This window comes from Dryobates pubescens, chromosome 1 (genome assembly GCF_014839835.1).
Source record: "Dryobates pubescens isolate bDryPub1 chromosome 1, bDryPub1.pri, whole genome shotgun sequence".
NCBI lineage: Eukaryota > Metazoa > Chordata > Aves > Piciformes > Picidae > Dryobates > Dryobates pubescens.
In genome coordinates, this window is record NC_071612.1 from 4,390,535 (window position 1) to 4,408,034 (window position 17,500).

The window sequence follows — 17,500 nt, forward strand, 5'->3', positions numbered from 1 at the left end:
TGAGTAGAGGTCCAAGGCTAAACTTGTATACAATAAAGAGAAAGCAAACCCAAGGGTTGTTTACTGCTTTAAAGAGATCTGCTTTTTACCCACTTAAAGGTATGAGAGTAGGTAGCTTTACCATCATCATCTATGATCACCTAGAGTCCTGGGAAGAAAAACTCCCTTGATTCAGAAGCAAATGAATCTGTGCTAGTTGGAAAGTGTGGTACATATCAAGGTGAAAATAACAGGATCCCAGCTGTGGTAGGGAGTTTGGAAGATCCACGAATAGATTCTATGCACAGCATCCTCCAGCTGGCAGAACTCCACTGCTAAAAGTGATTACTGTTGCTTCTCGTTTCCACCCTTCCTTGCTAAATCCTCCTATGTAAAGTGACAGCAGAATAATTTCAATTAGGGGGAAAAGCCTTGTAATTAACTCCGTCTATATAACAATTAGGAGGGCAGATTTGTGCATTCCCTGAACCTTGGATTAATCATAGCTCCATTGTGGGAAGGATCTAAACATGTACTTTGGTGCTCTGCCCTATGCGTACCCCAAAGCCAGAAGGTGTGGCTGCAACAGTAGCAGCTGTGCCCGAGCTAGCTGAAGGCAGTTTCCAGGGAGCCACTCTAACATAGCTGTGAGCATAATCTGCTCGGTGCTTTACGCTAAAGCTTTGCCATGGTAACACAGGCAGCAACTGCACAAGTTTGAACAAAAGCAGCACAGCTGTACAGAGGCTTCAGTCCAAGCACTCGGGTACCTCTGCAGTGTTGACACTGATGTACACAACACCCAGTGACACCTCTGTGCCAGTTTCCTGATGACTCAGCCATGGCTAAATGAATGGTTTATTGCCTGCGCTCTTCTGAGCTATTTTGGTTTTAAGAAGAGTGTTCTTTGCCTACCTATGTGTTCTTATCAAAGTTTGTAATAGATAGTTGAGATCTCCTTTTAGGATGAGGTCTCACAGCTGAAGCTTTCCTCAAGAAGGAAGTTCTTCTTGCTAGGGCCTCTTGAGACTTAAGTTCTTGCTCTTTCTGTGAGTCAAATCCTCTCTGGGCAGGATGGTTCAGCCAGCCCTGTGTCCCAGACATTCATCAGCCAGGAGGTGTAGTGGCTGTAGTAGTTCATGTAGGGCTGGTGAGGCCAGGGAGTGACCTACACATCGTGTGTAGGTCAGAGAAAGGCAGCACTGATCCAAGTTAATTCCACTGTCAGTCAAGACACAGAAAATTAAAGAGGGTACAGTGCAAGCAACAGGAAGCCCTTTGATAGACATTGACTATAGAAAAATGGATGGCAGTGGCCTGGGTTTGGCCCTTGCTATGCTATTTTGAGTTCTTACTGTGCTGTGAGAAACCACTAGTAACTCAAAAGCAAACAGCCTGGTGGCTATGGAAATAACTTAATGAGGTCACTGCAGGCTTCTAACAGTAGGTGCATTCTGAGGAGAAAAGTTGCCATTCCTTCCACTCATGAACAGCAAATGTTGCCTATAAATACAAGACAAAAGCAATTGTACTTAGTGTCATAAGCAGAATATCTATATTTATTAACACTTAGGTTTTGAATGTTCCAACATTCTGAGATCCTGGTTGGAAGTTGCAGACACTCTCATTGATTTCATTGTAACTGTGTCTGGAAAAGACAGTTTCTTTCACATAATACCTTCTAAAAACAATTTCTTCCCTCTGTATGGAGCTGAGTGGCAGAGATGTCCTGTTTACTTCAGAAACAGGACTGAGATTTGCAGTAGGAGTGAGGTTCATGAGCTAGGAAAAGAGAGGCAATGCTGGATTTGTCCATAATGTATTTAGAGCTGTATGTTACTGCCATATTTTTGCCAGCACGTTAAACTCTTGACCTGTTAAAGCAGAGAAGTGCAATTTTCTAGCATTTGGCAATCAGTGGATAATCTAAGGAAGCGTGTGCTGAAATACAGGCAAAAACAGTGGGGCCATAATTTGTGCTTCTAGGGAGAATTGAGCCCTTGGGTAATTAGAGTTGTGGTGAGATTTTGGAGTTTCTGTCATGGGAAGTTTTTAAGAAGAGGTATCACTTGGTTTGATACAGATAGAGACAGATCCTGTCCTGGGACAAGATGGATTTGGTCAAGAAGTTTTACACTTTTCTAAGACCTGCACTTTTATTGTTTTCTTTAATAAAGTGGTAGGGTACATGGACAATTTAATGCCCTGGTCTCCCTTGTACTGGTTATCCTATAGAGCAAGTTATGGCAAGTTATAGTAGAACAAGAAAGTGTTGTGCTGAGGAAATGATAGCTCATTTTGCTATGGGGCATGTGGCATTAGGCACCAGGAGAGAGGGATAGTGCACAGCTGCAATGAGCCATGACCCTGGAAGTATTGCCTTAGTTGTTGGGGTGGGGTTTTTTCAGCATCAAATTTGTAAGGTGGTTTCTTGACCAATTTTTAAATACTAGGCAAGGAGGTTTGTTTAAAGACTGTTTTTATTAGACATTTGCACACTTCTGTTGGGAGCCTTTAAATGGTTGCAGCCTGCACTGTCATTTCTGTGAGTTTGCCTGAAGCAAGCTAGCCCATTAAAGATTGCTGTGTTTAAATACTGGCTAGCACATGTGCTGAGGAACTTCCCTGTGCTTCAAGAGTTGTTTAGAAAGAAACCAACACATCATCTGTACCAACACATAATCTGATCACCCAGCTCCCTCTGTTAGTTTGATGCATGTAACCTACTTCATCAGAGACCTCCAATCCTTGATCTTCATGGAGGTGATTGTGACAGTCTGTGTGGCTAGAGCTATCACCTGTCATGCTGGAAAACATAACTGCTTAGGCCACAGAGCTCTAAGATAAAGGGATAGTCACAAGCCCCCCAAGCTTGTTTTACTGTGTTCTGCAGAGAGAAAACAAACCTGTGCAAGTAGGTGTGTGCTCAGGGATTCTTGCTCTGCTCCTGCAGGTTCTAGGATGCTGAAACTGCTGGGGCCACAATGGGTGCAAGGCATGTTCAAAAGCAGATCCTTAAACATCAACAGGCTGCTGCTAGCAAAACTCTAGGTGCCCAAATGAGGATAATGAAGACCTTAATGTTGTTTCTAAATGTTCTGACAAGCCAAAAACTTGAAAGAACAGTCAGATTTCAAGGAGGTAGATGTAGCCAATCTTCTGCTGGTCCCTGAAGTACTGCTCTAAATGCAGTTTATTCCCAGAAGCTATAGACAGTATGCAGATATCCCTTGTGACTTTCTTAACCCATCTCATCCCTGGCTTGGAGGGGAGGAAGAATAAGAAGAAAATCAAAAGGAGCCTAAGCAGCTGCTAGCCTTGTGATTATCATAATAGTTACGTAAGGAACTTAGCTAACCTGCTTAGAACCAGACATGAACAAGGGCTTTTGTAGAGGAGGATTCTTTATGGCTTTAAATGTATTTTTAAAAGCTTCTGAACAAATGAAAATCAAAAATTCTTTAGATTTGTTCCTTAAAATGTTTGTTCTTTATGTGACACTGTTTTCAGCTGTGTGATGTTTGAGAACTAGCTTTCTTCTGCAGAAGACTTTTGTGCAGACCAAACTAAACTCCTCCCTGCAAAGGGAGTGCATAATCTCACGGTGGTTTTACAGTATCTTTCTAACTCTGGAGGGCTGTAAGTACATTAAGAGAACTAGGAAGGGAGCAATGTAATATCCTTCACGTGCTCAGAAGCTCTTCCTGCCCTGCTCCTGAGGCAGGCCGTGCAGCCAGCTCCCTGTGCCAGCCCTTCCATGGGACAGAAGGAAAAGCTGGTTTTGTTTTATGGTGGGGGTTTTTTGGGCTTTTTTATTTCTTCCCCCCTCCCCCCCCCCAGTGTGCTCTCCTGGGGCTTTTTGCTGTTTTTTTTTTTTTTTTTAAGTGAAGCTTGCAGATGTTTTTTACCAGACAGAAGGGGCTGCAGGTTGGGACTGGCTCTGAAGGAAAGGCACAAAGGGGATTAGTGTTTTGAGTCAGAGAGAGGTTGGAGCAAAGAAAAATTGGGGATTTTTTTAATGCTCTTAGTCACCCAAACTGGATTCTGGTGAAAGCAATTTGAGTGCATTTAAAATGTCTCTGATCAGTGGGATGATTATACTCTGTTCAGTGAGCTCTACCCTGAAGAGCGATTGAGTGGGTAGAGTGTGGTAATGGGATGGTTTTTGACTGTGTGGGAAGAGGAACAAGTCAGGGATCGTCTGTCTCCTCATGAGAGTCCTTACAAGCTCTGTGTACAGTGGGTCCCAAGGACTCCTCGGCATAACAAAGTGCCAAGGAGCAAAGGTCCAGAGGGGCAGCCAGCAGTCGCCTCCTTCCTTTGGGAGACTGTGATCATGCTGCCAGATCCTGGGGACTGTTAGCATCTCTAAAATTTCAGGTGTATTTTTCCTTCATAAAATAGTCACTTTTTTGGGGTGGGGGTAGGAGCATGAGAGGCTAATGAATGATTAAAAAAAGTGAGTAGATGTTTAATGACATTAGTGGATACGGGACTTGCACCAACTATGTTCCTCTGAAATGTCAGAAATGCATGTGGGAGGGAAGCCTGCTCCTTACAGAGCAGTTCTGTGTCTTAAGCAGAGATCTGCAGCTTCTTCTATCAAAAAAGGAAAAGTGATGGGCAGCCTGGCATACATGACCTCTATACTTGCACAACCCAGGCCAGCACCACTTGTTCCCCCTTCCTCAGAGTCTGCTTTAACCTGCAGCTCCTGTATCACTTCTGCATGTCCTCAGACACATCCTTTTCCCACACAGAGTTAGTGGCTGCGTGATAGAAGAATAACTTAGTCTTTTGTCTGGGATTTCCAAACATCTGACAGTTGGCTCAGCAGGCAAATGGCCACTGGGCTGTGTAATCAGTTTCAGTACATAGAGTAGGTCACTGTGTGTAGACTAACTGCATGTGTTGATCAATGACACAACACAGTCCAGAATATCTGGGGAAAACAGAAGGTACAGTGTGAGCCAGAAAAATGGGAGATTAATTCTGTCCCTCTAGAGCTGTTAGTGATAGAACTTGCCCCTAATTCAGAGAGAGGGTTTTATGCATTCAGTTCTCAGGGGTAAGAAATGCCTCTGTCTCTTCCACCGAGCACAAGCATTTGCTCTTCTCATGATGAGATTCCAGCTTCACATGAATAAAAATCACAAACCCAGTACTCAGACTGTATTACATAGATCATTTCAGGTGCTTTTAATTTATGATGCTTTTCTGTCCACTGCCTTGCAGACGGCATAGTGTGTTCTCTGCTGGTTTGTACCCAGAAACGCTTTTGTCACAGTCTTGAACATTGCTAATGTCTTGTTTCCCCCCTACTCTGCAAATAGGAACCATACTGTATCTGAGCCACCTGAACCTGTACAGGATGAGTCCTCAGTAGATAGATACGGGGTTTGCTTTCACATTTCGTTTCCTGTGCTCTGTATAGATGCCCACTTGCTCACACCTCTCGGCTGAAGACAGCCACGCACAAAGACTTCTCCGACCCAACACCAAAGTTACGCTGTGAGGAATTACAGAGAGAAGAGAAACGCTTGGATTTCTTCCAGAATATACCGGTTTGAGTCCCGCTTTCAACGCAGCGGTTGCAAACACCTCTGGAACAGCGGTTTGTCCTGCCGGCAGCTATCACTTTGTCTGGTGGCAGCATCCAGGTTATCTGCCCACAGCCCAGGCTTTGCCCGGCAAGGGCGCCGGGGTAGCTCGTTCACCGCAGAAGCCCCTTGTCCATCCGTTTCTGGAGCCGACGCCCCTTTGAGTGGGATGGGGCGGAGGGGGGGGCACAGCCGGGCTCGGCACCGGGAGCTGGGCGAGGAGGGGGCCGCGGGCCACGCCCAGCCGGCGGCAGCCAATGGGGTCCAGCAGCTGCCGGAGAGTGTGTGTGGGGTGTAGCGGGCCGCCGCTAGGACCACGCGGGTCCGGGGCGTGGTTCCCGCGGCGCGGGTGGCTGCTATTGGCGGAGCGGGGCCGGGGGCGTGGCAGTGAGGGGGCGCGTTGTCCCCGCGGGGCGGGGCGGGATAGGGGCTCCGCGGCTCGGTGCGGGCAGCGCTGCGCGGCGGCGGCGCGGCAGGGAGCTGAGTGGGAGTCGGCTGCCGTGGCGGCGACAGGTGAGGGGCGGTGGGGATGGCGGCACACCGGCGGTGTGGGGGGTACTTGGGCTGCCGCCGCCGCGCCCGGCCCGCGGGGGCGCTGGCGGCGCGTTGCCGGGGGTCAGCCGCCGGCGGCAGGTGCCGCGCTTTGTCTCCTCACGGGGGGATGGGCGCGGCCCCTCCAGAGCAGCGGGGCCGGGCCGCGGCCCAGCGGGGGCTGTCGAGCGGGACAGGGTAATGTCCACCACTCCAAGCCGGGCTTTGCGGTGGGAAGGGCGGTGGAGCTGGTGAGCCCCTCCACCGGCCGGAGCACCGGCTGGGCAGCGAGGATAAACGGCGGCGAAGCGAGGTTGCGGCTGGGCGGGGAGGAGCGGGTTAGTGGGACCCGTGGCAGTGCTTCGAGCCGAGCGGGGCGGTGGTGGCACCGAGTTGGCCGCGGAGCGAAGAATGGACAGCCCTTCCAGCACAGCCTACGGCCGTGTTAAAGAGCTGCCCGTTCCTCGCCCTGCGCCTGGGATTGCACCGGTGTAGCTGTGTGATGCTGGGAAGTTTCAAATGTAAGGAAGAAGCAGAAGTTACTCAGGAGCTGTGTTATTTGAGGAGCTCAGGGTACCTTTTTAATCAGCAAAAGGACTAACACGTGATTTGAGTGTCTTTGGCCCTGTACCATGGTCGGTAGCAAAAGATGTAGCCGTAAATAAGGGCTGAAGGCAGGCCGTGTTCAGGTCAGTATCATCGTGTTCCTGAAACCTACAACCTCAGAGGCAGCAGTGACTGTCTTCTACAGAAAGCAAAGTTGCTTAATGATTAAATCTGGTTTGCTAACTTACAATTGCATTTAAACTACTAGCTCGGGGAAGGCTGACTTCTCTGCCTTCTCCCATCTGTTCAACACTTTTTGCAGTAACAGTAAAAAAGGTGCCTTCCCGATGAACACAATAGCTCTAGCTTCTGGAGGGCCATGTGTTGGCCTTCTTCCCATCAGTGCCGATTTTACTGTCTGTCCTGAAAGGGAGTGGTTGAGTCCTGTTGTTCTGGAGATCTCATTTGCCACCTTGAACGCATTCCTTTTGAGCAGTTTGCAGCAAGTGTCTGTGCCCCCTAAGCAGGTGTGCTTTCTGTTACATCAGTGCAATCTGAGACCTTTCTTTTCTCAAACCTAAACTTTCTGTGACTGCTGCTTTATCTCGGGGCAGCAGTCTGGAACAGGAGTAGTCCTGAGAGAATATCTGGACTGCTGCGGTAATTACAAAGGAAGGGGCTACAATCCTGAGTGTTGTAAAACAGCGGGGTCAGTATTTTACTAAACAAGTGCCTTATTCTGTGCAGAGCAGAGTGCTGAATGTGCTCTGCTCGTTTCTGGTCTCACTTTTTGAACAGAGGTCGCAGGAGTCCCATGTTGTGCTGTGTGTATAAAATGCAGAAATCGATGAGCGTGACATTAATGATGTGTCTGTGTGATGCTGGGAGTTAAGCCAGTGACGGAGGCACTTGCCCCAATTCAGGAGGGAGCTGATGCACTGAGCTGTTGTGCTACGTGGGTTTGCATTCTGATGGGGAAAGTGGTGCTTCCCCTTGGTTGTTACAAGCCAGGCATGGAATTGCATAGGTTTTAATAGGGTCACTTTCAGAGGCCAAGAATGTCTAGCAGAATCCCGGGAGAAACAGGCAAGCAGGTTATGGGCAGAGAAGAATCTGACAGGGAAGGCAGCTCATTGGTATTGTGGTGCTAAGCAGACCATGTGCATCCACACCTGTGTGTAGCAGAACTGGAATCTGCAGACCAGGGACTTGCCCTAATGTGAGATTTGGCTAGAAAGTGTTTAACATAGCATGGTCATATACAGAAATTTCTCTTTAAATCTCTTCCAACACGTGAAAAGAGTTAGGTTAGTAATACGATTAACAATATTTAATAAGATTAAAATTACCAGCATAAATCTCCTGAGAAAGGTGGGCACAGACTGTCAGCAGTTAACACTCTAATCTCTGCTTTCTCCTGCATAAGTGCTGTGAAGAGTTTGGGCTCCTCGACTCTGCTTGCTTTTCAGAAAAGAGAAATCCTGTCCTTGCATGCTGGCAGCTCAGGTGTTGCCTTACCTTTCATGTCCACCAGCAGCATCATATTCCCGGCGGGGCCACGGTATGTTCCCATATAAGGGCAGAGGGAATAGCTGACAGAGGGTTGTAAGGAGCACACAGAGCCATTCCCTCCACCTCGGTGCCAGTCTTTGTGTAAAGCAGGGTTGTTTCTGTGAGTGGTGCTGCTGGCACGTGTGAGCTTTCCTGGCAGCATCAGCAGAGCCTGCAAGGACTGAACAAGTCTGGAAAGTATCTATTGCTGCAGAAGGTGGCCCTGTGTGCCTAGAGAGAGACTGCCTGCCATTAAGTGGTGCCAGTTGTATGTTGGGTGTGTTCTGAAGGAAGAAGCACCCACCCAGGTTGTCTATGTGTGGGGTGTGTGCTATCCAGCACTGTCCAACGGGAAAATAAACAAGTGTTCTCACTGGTTTGTACTAGTGCTGTTTGTTTCCCAGAGTGGTTAGCGTAGACAGCAGTGTTGAGTCCAGGGAGGTATCTTTTTCAGTAGACGAAATGCTTTAGGCTTTGGTGTCACCTGGCGAAAGAGACAACAGATGAAGTTTGGAAGAAAGTGAAGCAGCCACTTCCCACAAAGGCTTAGTCTTTTTTTGTGGTAGAAGCTCTATCTCTGAACCAGTCAGATTTACCTTACTTCTCTTCGGTCATTTGTTTCAGCCTTTTCTGCTGCCTCACAGCAGGCTCACAAGGAGTTCAGTTTCTCCTCTACTCTGGCAGCCTCTCCATCTCTTCTGGTTTGTGTTTGTAGCTGTTGGGCTTTTTCCTCTGAAACTTGAAATTGGCTGTTGAAGCCAAGCTCTGAGCTTTATTCTCCCAATCTTGCATAAGGGCATCCTGGAGGAAGATGATAGGACTTTGATTCATCCCGACTTGCAGGCTGTGCAGGGTGGTAGCAGTCAGAGGAGGCATGAGCCTGCCTGCTTTCTTGTAAGAATTAGCCCTCTAGACACGCGCTGGTTTCAGGAAGCAGGGGTTGGACTGGTGCCCCTTTTAGCTCACCTGGATTTTCAGTGAAATGTCTTTGTGCTCTGCGTGCTGGAAAGCCGGTGTGTGCTACTGACTCCCCTTTGCATTCCCTGTAATCTGGCAAAGCCCTGGATTTGATTTGTGTTTATTTGCGGTTCTTGTGAGTATCTGATTGCAGGATTACTGTATCGGAAAGGATTCATCTTCTGCTGTTCGTCAAAACCACAGGAGGGCTGCTTTTGCCTTTATGGGAATGTGCCAGCTGGCCTTTCATTGTGCTGCTATCATTTTCCTTGTCCTGTTATTGGAGGTGTCTTTGATGTCCTGATGGTTGTGATCATGTCTTTAGAGGAGGTTTCTATTGATTGTTGTTTGAGTGTTGTCTGCTCTCGGTGCTGGAAGACAGTTCTTAGAAAATTCTTGGGTGTGTTTTTCGGGGGCAAGCATTTGGGACATTAGGCGTGTATGCACACATGCTGCTGCTGTTCCAGGAGGCAGAGCAGATGCTTAATTCAGCTGGGAAAAGTGACTTCATGTGTTGCACAGTCTTCACTCCAGCACAGTGGTGAGAGCCCAAAGACCTTCCCCCTCAGCACACTGAGTCTAGGGACTCTAAATACTGCTTGAAGTGAGTTTTGCCAACTGCATAGCTCTCTAGGACCATGTAGGATCAGCCTTCATGCTGTGGTCTGCTATAGCCATACCTGAGATGTGCCTCTGCTTCATAAACTGGCCTGGGTTGTAGTCGCTGGAGCTCAGACTTGCTAAGCTGCAGAGGTAGAAAAACATGAAGCAGGATGTTTCGACCTGTACCGACATGCAGCCTTGACTAATGGAAGAACCACAGTGCTTTGGTGTGATCTCTGTGAGGCTCTGCTTTTTCTCTCCAGCTGCTGAAGTAATAAATGTGGAGGACTTGTTTGCACTGCTAGTATTTATTTTTATTTTTTTTTTCTAGCCAAGTAGCAACTAAGACCTCTGAGCTATTTTGAGGTTGTAGGAAGTCTCCTTTTTGTTAACTAGAAGTATAACCTCCCAATGCTTGGGGGGGGGGGGGGGGGGGAAATAAACAAATGGTGTCAGTTTAGGTAGATTGGAGTTTTAAAAATTGATTCAATTAAAGGAAAAAAAAATCTAATATTCTGAATTTTAGAATTTCACCTTCAAAATCCACCCCTGAGACAGAAACAGGGGGTGTGGGGGGAAATGAAGTAGCAAAGAATTTTTTGTTAGCATGATCTGATAGGAAGATTGTAAGTGTTGACCAAAATGAGGTAAATCTTCAAATGATATAGGTTCTGAGGAAATTCCCAGATGCCAGACTTTAATTGCATGTGAACTTGAGTTATTTACTTGTAGTATAAACACTGCAAGTACTGTGGGGAACACTTCTGTGCCTGGCAAACATGTGAGATTTCTCATTGCTTTGCCTTTGAAGTTTTAACTATGGAACAGCGTGGAACTGGTGGGTTGAGTTTCCCCAGTGTCTGCTCTACACCAGTGCTGCTGCTCTCAAGATTCCTGCAACTTCAAAGCTACTCCCTTTTAGGAAATTATATTTATTTCCTCTTCTTGAAGAAACAGTTGTAGCTTTACCTTGCTACTATTTCACATGGAAAGCCTTTTGTCCCTGTGTCACCAGGGCTGTAGATGGGTTGGTCTTTGTTCCTGGTTTAGCTAGGCTAGTTCTGCACCAGGGACTGAAGGTTAGGAATTGTGTGACCTGAATACCCACCTCGAATCTGTGGTGAGCCATTGGGATACACAACTCTAATGTATTAACTAAATGAATTTTTTATATTGCTAACAAGCTTTGTATCAGCAGATGCAGAGAATTTCAAGTCATGATCATTCTTACTCTATTCTGAACTTTTTCTTAATCCTGAATTTCAAGGCAGTGCAGCCCTTGGAGCTTCTGGTTTTCAGCGTGTGTCTCGGTTTATCTCAGCCAAATGCAGTGTTGCCTGTCAGTGATGGGATTCATACTGCTGCTGAAGTTATCACAAGGAGAATGGGATCTTTCTTGTGTCCTGCCCTTCCCTGCAGCTCTGCCGTGGCAGAGTGGTTGTGACAGGGACTGTGCAGGTAAGGGAAACTGATTGTATTCAAGCATTTCGTGATGCTGTAGCAACAGGATCTATGCTGATGAAACCAGTTTTCTGACTAAATTGCATGTCATTCTATAAATGGAGTGGGTGTATTTGACATCTTACCCTATTATAATGATTCTGAAAATTGCTACATAAAAGTAGTGTTTTCAGCTTAGGGTTTCTGCCCATGTATGCCTATTTCAAAATTACTTTTGTTTCAGTCTCTGTTCCTTGAACTCTCCTATACCACACCATTTCACATTTTGGTTGGATGACCTCCCTATTCTTTGTGTGGGGTTACCCTAAGAGCTGGGGCACAGCTGATTTCCCCACTCTGGTCCTGACTCCTGAAGGATGTGTGCTCTTGAAGTCCCTCTTGCTTACCAGTAGCCATGCCCCACCCTCCTCTATAAGTCTGTGAGGGATTTTTGGGCTCTCTAATTTCCATAAAGGGCTGCCAACCTCTGTGAACAGCTGGCCAAGCAGATGATTGAGAATATGCCTCTGGCATATTCTGCCCTGCAAATGTTCAGTGCTCAGCTGAAAGTCCTTTGGACCACAAGAGTTTAAAGCACAGGAACAAGGGATTTAAAGATGCTCTTGTACCTGCCAGACCAGACTTAGTCAGAAATAATGTTATCACTGAAGTTGATGTTGGGTTTTGGACAGCTTGGAGCAACTGTTAAGCACTTTTCAGCTTTGATCCCAAGATTTTTTGCATCAGACTAACCTGAAAATGCTGGAAAGAACAATTCTGTTAGTGGATTACCTGGTGGCAAATTATCTTATGTGAGAGCATTTTGGTAACTTCTGGGATCATCTGTCTGCTGTCTTTCATGCACAAGAGTTAAGATCTCTTTTACTTATCCTAAACTGTCTCCTACCTTTAGTGAGGCCAAAATGTGCTGGAGAGCTGTGGTGCAAATGTAATTCCTGGACTTCTGAATCCCATTGCTGTCAGTGTTTTGATCTGTGTTGGCATACTGCTCGACTTCTTGTGTGCAGGTTGCAGTCCGTCACTGAATGGTTCTGCCCAGGAGAATGGCAAATGGGGCTGCAGCTGAATTCATTGCATGGGAGCTATGTCTGCCACTGTGGGAAACAGAGATGTAGCAAGCAGGGGCTCTGTTTGTTTGCCAACTCCTTTGAGCCAGCTTAGCCTTTTGAGAGGAACTGGTGAAATGAGGCTGCAGCAGTGTTGAAGGACCCAGGGAGAACAAGGCGTTTGCAAATTTATAATCTGATCTTTGGCTGAAATATCTTGGATTGCATTTCATGTTAACCTGCAGCTGCTGAGAGAGATTTAAAGCAAAGATCACAAGAGCCTTTTGCTGGTTGGCCTGCATGTCAGTGCAGCTTTCTCATGGCTGCAGTGAAGAAGAGGTGACTATCCTTTTGGGGGACCACCGCTGATGTAAGGAGTACCGCTGACTCTCTCAGTGTTTCTTTGTTTCTATCATCCAGATTTTTCCTGTCTTTCTGAGATTTGTAACCAGAAAATGTTCCTCAGGAGTGTGACAGCCTATAGAAGTGCATGTGTAATTAGAAAATGGCCCTGCATGCTTGCTACCAGCTTGTCGTCTTGGCAGTGTGGGCAGCATTTAAATTGGCAAGGCAGTCCCTACAGCCCTGCCATCTCCAAGTGACTGAGTACTCTGCACTCTTTGGCCACAGTAACAGGCAGTTGGGAGTCCCAGTGCTGGAGTGTCTGCTTGTCAGGAGTGCTGGGCACAGAGCATGTGGTGTAGAGCTAAAGAGAAAGGAGAAATAAGGTAGAGCAGCTGCCCTAGAAATGCTGTTCTTGTCTACAGCACCAAGAGGACACCTACCTGCAAGGTTACTCTCCACAGCAGCAGAGATGTGGAGCAGGCACTGTGTGTGCCAGGAACATCACCATATGAGCAGCTGCACAGGAACAGATGAAAGAGCCATTTAGCCTGTTCTGCCTTTTCTGGGCTTGGGACAGTCAAGTCTCTGTCCTCATAGTGCCCAAGTCACCGTGACCCCTTCCTTCTCAACACTGAATTGATCTGCAGGGGAGGTGGAAGCCTGTGTCAGTAGTTTCAGTAACAAGCTCAGCAGTGACAAAAATCTAAAGGCTTCAAGGAGAGCTCTGACAGTCATGCTTTCTTGCTTATTGTGTTTTAAAACTATTCCTGTGTGTTGCAGTAACAGTACTGTGTTCTGGATACCTGAACCTTGTAAATGCATTTTCTGTCCACAAAACACAGAAGGGCTTGCTCACCGTCGTCAGTCTTGCAAATAACTGTTCTGTTTCATTGTGGTAATGAGGCCTGTATGTACAGGGTGGTAGCATCATGAAGCTTTCCTTGATGGCCCATATTTACCCTGGCCACTGTTCTGTAATACATAATTAGGCTTCACAGTGCTGTGGAGAGCTGCCACTGTTGAAGTCTGCAAGTAACTGCTGGAAGGAGTAGAAAGAGTAGGCAAGCTGTTGGTCATATTGTGCACTCATGTTATTTTGGAGCTAACCATTCAAATGCATCTACAGCATCCCACCATCACAGACCTGCTACAGCAACAGCTCTTCCTGTGGATCTGTGAATGCCAAACTCATTAATTGCAGACAAACGACATCCAAACGATGTTTACCTTCCAGGCAGTGATGTCAGTGATGGGCATCCTGCTGGAAGGAACTTGTATGCTGGTGTTCTGCTTGTGCATTCCCAAGAAACTTGAATGTTTCAGGGTAAGGATTTTTGCAGCTTGATATTCTGCTGCTGCCTGCAGTTTTTTGTCTGGTGCAGTGGTCAGCAGCAGCTTGCAAGTCCCAGGATGGGAGCAAAGCTGTGATGGGAGAATGACCTGCACTTGCAGTTGTGAGGTTCCATCCTTCTCCTTTGCCTGTATTGCCTCCTGAATGTTTGAAAGCCATTGGGCAGTGCATCTCTCTACCTTCCTCCCAGCACTGCCAACACAGGGCAGTCCTAGCAGGTGCTGCAGTGACAGTTACAGGCTTTGTGTTCTCTGCAGTCTGCCAGAGCCTGTTGTATCATCAAAACACAAATGACACTTGGCTGTTCAGCTCTGGGATTGTTATCTGCACCACGTAGGAAGTACCAGAAGGCACAAGGTCCTAAGAGTGGAACTTTGCCCAAAATGCTATGTGTTTATTTTAAGCAGGTAGAAATCATATGATTCATGAGGGAAATGGTTGCAACTGATATAAACACATGAAGCATCTTTGTTATTTCACTCTGTAATGAAAATACATCTCAAAAAACTTTTCTGTATGGAGAAAGCCTTGACCTGTATGCTTATGATGAAATTCTCTACTGGGGACTATTCTCTATGATGCCTCTTCACTTGACTAAAGTATATCTGTTAGTCTACAAACAGGTACTGATTTATTCCTTTTTACCACTCTGTGATCTTGCCATGATATTCTTCAGGTTGCTATTCTGTATATGCACTGAGAAGTCTTGTCCTTTTGGCCTGTTTTGGACAGAAAGGTGAAAAACTCAAGTGGAGGAAGCAGACTTGATCTTTTGAGAGCTGCGTGGAAAAAGAAAATCAGGACTTGCCTTCTAAGGGAGCAAAAATGAAGAGACTGTTTACATGTGTAAATTCACCCTTTTTTTGTGGGAGGGAAAGGTCATTTGATGTCTATCTAAGCTAAGAAAAAAATCAATGGTCTAATCAATTTCTAAAGTAGATGTAGTCAAAATGACTACTGTGGTGTAGCTTGGGCTTTGATGTGTGAAGGTGTCCCAGAAAGCTGCTAGAAATGCCAATGCAAAGCATGACTGCGAATAAACTTGCAGAACATGCAGGGGAATTTTCTGTCCATTCGCTATGTCCACAGGGTGTTGTTTTTGTTCCCCTTTGCCCAGTCCCAGCATGGCTTCCTCCTCGAGTTCCTACTGAAAGAACAGATCGCTGAGAGCAGGTCAACAAAAGCAGTCACACAGTTCACTTGAGCAGTCATGCATAAATAGGAGCAGATCTCCTTCTGTATGAACCAGTGAGTAGCCTTCCCTGTCACCAGTTTTCCATGGGCTGCATATTCCTGCTGCTTGGAGCTCTGTTGAGAAGCTCATCCAAGAGGAAAGTGTCCCTGCCAGATATTAGTGTTCCCAGGCAGCTGCATGAGGAAGTTCACAATAACAAGTTTCTTACTTTGATGGATAGAAGCCCCAGATCTCGTTCTGTACTATTGCCTTGGAATTGTTTTCTTCTGAGTGGGACAATGGGCAGAATCCTCCTGCTGTCACACTGACCTGTGCCCAAACCCTGGCCTGTGCTGCTGCCTGCACACAGAGCATGAGCTCTCTGCCTTGTGGAATTTGTGAACTTAGACGTACATTTGACACAGAACACAAAATGAGAACTGTCATTAAACAGAAATGATGGTTAGAGGTAGAAGTTTGATGGGCCTCCTGTTAGAGCAGGAGTAGTAGGAGGTGCTTGTCTTTGTGATATGGAGTGTCTGATGAACATCTACAAGGGATTAATGCTATTCGTGCAGTGATGTCCAGTTCTGGGCCCCTCAGTTTAGGAAGGAGGTTGACTTGCTGGAACGAGTCCAGAGAAGAGCAACAAAGTTGGTGAGGGGTTTGGAACATAAGCCCTATGAGGAGAGGCTGAGGGAGCTGGGGTTGCTTAGCCTGGAGAAGAGGAGACTCAGGGGTGACCTTATTACTCTCTACAACTACCTGAAGGGAGGTTGTAGACAGACGGATGTTGGTCTCTTCTCCCAGGCAGCCAGTACCAGAACAAGAGGACACAGTCTCAGGCTGTGCCAGGGGAGGTTCAGGCTGGATGTTAGGAAAAGGTTCTATACAGAGAGAGTGATTGCCCATTGGAATGGGCTGCCTGGGGAGGTGGTGGAGTTGCCATCATTGGAGGTGTTCAGGAGGAGACTTGATGGGGTGCTTGGTGCCGTGGGTTAGTTGTTTGGGTGGTGTTGGATTGGTTGATGGGTTGGACGCGATGATCTTGAAGGTCTCTTCCAACCTGGTTTATTCTATGTATGTATATTCTATGTATCTTGAGTAACTTGGGTCTTTTGGGAGATTTGAGATAGGTATTTATTGGGTTTGATGTATACCTCAGAGGATATACATCCCTGAAGGCTTCAGAGGTTGTGTTAATAGTAAGAAGGAGCAGCTGGAAATGAGCACATGAGTCCAGGGCAGCCGGTGAATGCGTTCATGTAATGTGTTTTTTAGGATGTTTGTCTTGGAGGCATACAAAGGGGTGAATAATTGATCTGTGCCAACATCAACAGCATACCTCATAATTATTTAATTAAACAAACAAAAAAAAAAGATAAAAAGACTGATGCCTTTAAAATCATGGGTTACTGAGGACATGTTGGAAGGTGGTATTCCTAGTCGGCATCTTCAATGAGCATCGGTACTATACTCAACTGTTCCATAGTTCATCAGTATTCTGGAAATAAATATAGAAGCCACTGCCAGTGTTGGTTCAGCAGAGAAGCAGGCAACGCTGAGGGCAAAGTCAGAACCATGGATGGAAGTGACAGGTCTGTTGGGATGTTCTTGCTTGAAGATCCTGAGCAGTGTGTAAATCTTCGGCAGAATGGAGATCGATTATTGGAATTCTCCTTCGCGCTTGTGAAGAAGTGATTAAGTGGTGATTAAGACACAAGTTCCTTACACTCGGTGGAGTCAGATAATTATTAGCTAACTGATAGCATCTTTGCAGTCTATGATTTCTGTGGCTCCTCCGTTAGGCTGTAAAATGGGTCTAGTGAAATAGCATCCATGTGATGCAGGCAAGTATAGGCTTCTGTGTGCCAGAGCTGCAGATCGTTCACTGACTGTGTGCTTGGCTAGCGCAGTGACCCTGAAGCAGGGGGAGGAGGTGGGGGGATGACAATAAAATTGTTGGGTTTGGTTTGGTTTTGTTTTGGTTTTTAAAGTGAGTTGTTAAATCACTCAAGAAGGTACCTTGTAATGAGAGACTGACTGATCTGTTGATTGCCAAAAAAGCCATTGAGAGATGACTTGGTTAAAGCATGTGCATAATTCACTCTGAGGAGCTCCTCTTTAATCCAGCAGAGGAGGAATTAATGGCTCAAGGCAGAAGGCAAACAAATAAGAAATTAGAGTGGCTTTACTGCTAGACAGAATGATGGAGCCATTGGAGCAAACTACTAGGAGAGTAGTGAACTTATGTTTTGACCTCCAAAGGCCTCTAGTCTGGATGCCATAAACCGCTACATTTCACAGAACCACTTAATGGGTTTTGTGGAGGTGTGAGTGGATGAAATGGAACAGT

The 17,500-nt window shown here is 46.4% G+C and overlaps 1 protein-coding gene across 1 annotated transcript in view; it reads left to right on the forward strand.

Annotated features, from left to right (window-relative positions):
- The first annotated feature begins 6,288 nt into the window (after positions 1 to 6,288).
- The window catches only part of PLXNB1 (plexin B1), an 84,069-nt gene continuing 72,857 nt past the window's right edge, over positions 6,289 to 17,500 (forward strand). The window contains exon 1 of the mRNA XM_054180065.1: positions 6,289 to 6,308. The gene's annotated coding sequence lies outside the window, so the exon portion shown is untranslated. The remainder of the gene's footprint in view (positions 6,309 to 17,500) is intronic.